Here is a 2,766-nt window from a genome sequence, read left to right on the forward strand (position 1 = left end):
GCAAAGCGAAGCCCATCCCTCACAGAAGCTGAACATGTTGCTAAGGCAGATCTATACGGCTTCCTCCTTTCACTGATGTAACTATGCTTTACCTCAGTTCTCCGAGGTGAAAGGGAGCTGGTGGAGCAGGTAATCTATCAGCCATGTGGGGTATGGTTTAATATTCATGCTACAGTACCAAGATCAAATTGGTGCCCGATGTCTAAAACTCAGAGTGGATTTGGTGGAAGCAGAAAGCACTTGGTCCTTCTGGGAGCAGGTCTACTGCGCAGCGAGCTATCACACAAGGCATAGTTAGCAGCGTGCATGATGCACGCGTGAGTGCCTGTAATTTAATGGATGACCGCACAGAAATATTCCCTGTGCTATTATATGGATGTTCCCTATGCCTCCAGTCCAAAACCCTGGTACCTTTCCTTTTCCAAGATCTCTTTTATACAGTGGAAAGATGCCTCTTCCCGTTATAATTTGCCTTATGCTGACACCTCTTTCTGCCACATAAAACAAGACACTGCCCAGAAAAGTGACAGTCCTTACTCAAGACCTTTACAATTCAAGGACAGGCACAGAGAGAGATTAGAGAAAAGGAACTGAGAAAGAACAGGGATTTTTTTTGTTGGTTGATAAAAAAAAATCAGCAGGATGGAGAGTATTGTATGATGAGGAGCTGGAGTCGCCCATCTGAGGGCCATTCCAGTCCTGTGTTTCTTCGCCGGCTCACTGTAGTGAGCTGGCTGGAAATATTTTGTTCACAAAGGATCTAAATAAAGATGTGACTCAATCTCTGTCCCACCTCTGCTCACGAACTTCCTGCCTGTGGAGGCAGCTGGTGGACTTACCATGGGGCCAGAGCAGCACCCGTTATACTGGCAGCACCAGACAGAGAGAGTTTGTGTTTGAGCAGGAGTTCAAGCGCCCCACTACCATGGCAGCACTCTGACTGGCACGGTCATCCCTCTCCGCTTCTGAGAGAATGAGAAAAGATGCAAAAACATGGTACACATCCCACTCATATTGCAATCTAAGGCTGGGCAGGGCGGTAGTGACTCCTCAGCCTGGCCTCCTGCATCACACGCACCAAAAGAAACCCTCATCCTGATTTCAGCATCAGATTTTGGTCGAGATTTTCAATGTTTCTAATCAAGTCTTATTATTTAACCCCAGAAGGTGTCCTTTTCTCCTCTGAAAGTTATGTGCTTTGGTGCTTTCAGAGAACAGTGGGTCTCATGGGTCTTTTGGCTGTCTGGGTGGGGAAATTGTGGCAGTAACTGTTTTCAAGGTGAAAATGTTCATGTGCGGTCCCTGGCCAGGAAGGGCTTTTCTTATGTTTACTGGGAGGAGGGGGTGTGGGGGGTGTGGGGTGTGGAGGTGGATAAGTAGATGGGCAAAATCACTTTTTGGAAGGAAGCTGAACATTACATTTTTGTTCAACAGAAGGAAGGAAAAAGACATTTTACAGCCCTAACATAACTGAACTTGAGCTGCCCTCACTCTTCAACATTCTCTGAAACTGCAGATGAAGCTTGCAAATGTGGGTGTCTCCAGAACCTGCAGTCCTCTTTAAAGAAAAAGGTAATGTAAATATGCAGCAGACGAGCATCAGCTGTGGATTAATTTTAACGTGGTACCAACAGGACTCCTCCAGGTCCTGGACTGAGCTCACCACAGCAGAAATCCCCGTATGGCCATGGTGCTGCTGGGGTGAGCACAAGGGGAACCTCACCACCCTGTATGGTCCTGGCTGCTTTTTGTGGAGCGACTCACTGGCCTGGGGTGGCTTTCAGAGTGGGAAAGGCAGAGAGGAGCCCCACGTCTGGTGGTGGATGAGTGTGGTATTAACACAGGACCTTCTCTCTCACGGCAAGAGCGTGAACCATGTGGGCACGGCTTTTGCAGGTGTGTGCGAGTTTGTGTCTGCAGCATGGATGTTCATGAATATGCAGCTGTGCAGAGGCTCATCTCCGCACCCAGGGCTCCAACCACACAGGGCAGTCCCAGTTCATGTGGGATGTGTTTATATCGCAGCAGCTTTCAGAAACCACACATGCAGGCAGAGCCCCATGCTCACGCTTCACCAGTACAAGCTCCTGACCCTTCATAGGAGACCTGCAAGTGAAGCGTTTCCCTTCACCCTGTTTCTACCCTATCCCATTTCCCTGAGCTTGGCTGGAGCTCCTCGCTGCTTTGAGCAACTGGGGACAGGAAAGCAGTGGGCGCAGGCACCCACCCACTTTGCTGGGTAGGTTGGGGACCAATATGGGACCTACTCACCTCTCTGACTATCTGCCTTCTTGTCCACCTGCCCCAGGGCTGAAGGACCTGCTTGCCCATCTGCTTTGCTTTCCCCCAAGTGCTGCTCTGACATTTTTGCATCCGTGAGAATCCTAATTGCTTTAGGATCGTCTCATCCCAGCACAGCATGTCTGCTTGGGTGGATGTTCGTGCATGACGCAGCTTCTTTGAGGGGCCTGGATTCCGGGGTCAGCCGTAAATTCCCTCGCTGGGAGGGTGCTGGGCTGGCCCTGGGGAAGCAGGTTTAGGGCCAGAAGGCGTGAGGGAGGTCCAGCCTAGCATCCTCCCAGGGCGGTGGGGGCGTGCCACCCCACGAAACGCTTTCCTCGAGGGATGGAGGGGGGAATCATGTCCCTGACCCTGCGGCTGCCCCTGGGGGTGCGTCGTCCTGGGCATTCTTGTGACTGAAGGGGGTGCTGAGCTTCAGGGTGCCCTGGGGGGCAGGATGGAGGTGATCGCTGCCGAGACCCCGCG

The sequence above is a fragment of the Charadrius vociferus genome, unplaced genomic scaffold, assembly GCF_000708025.1.
Source record: "Charadrius vociferus isolate BGI_N301 unplaced genomic scaffold, ASM70802v2 scaffold282, whole genome shotgun sequence".
Taxonomy (NCBI): domain Eukaryota; kingdom Metazoa; phylum Chordata; class Aves; order Charadriiformes; family Charadriidae; genus Charadrius; species Charadrius vociferus.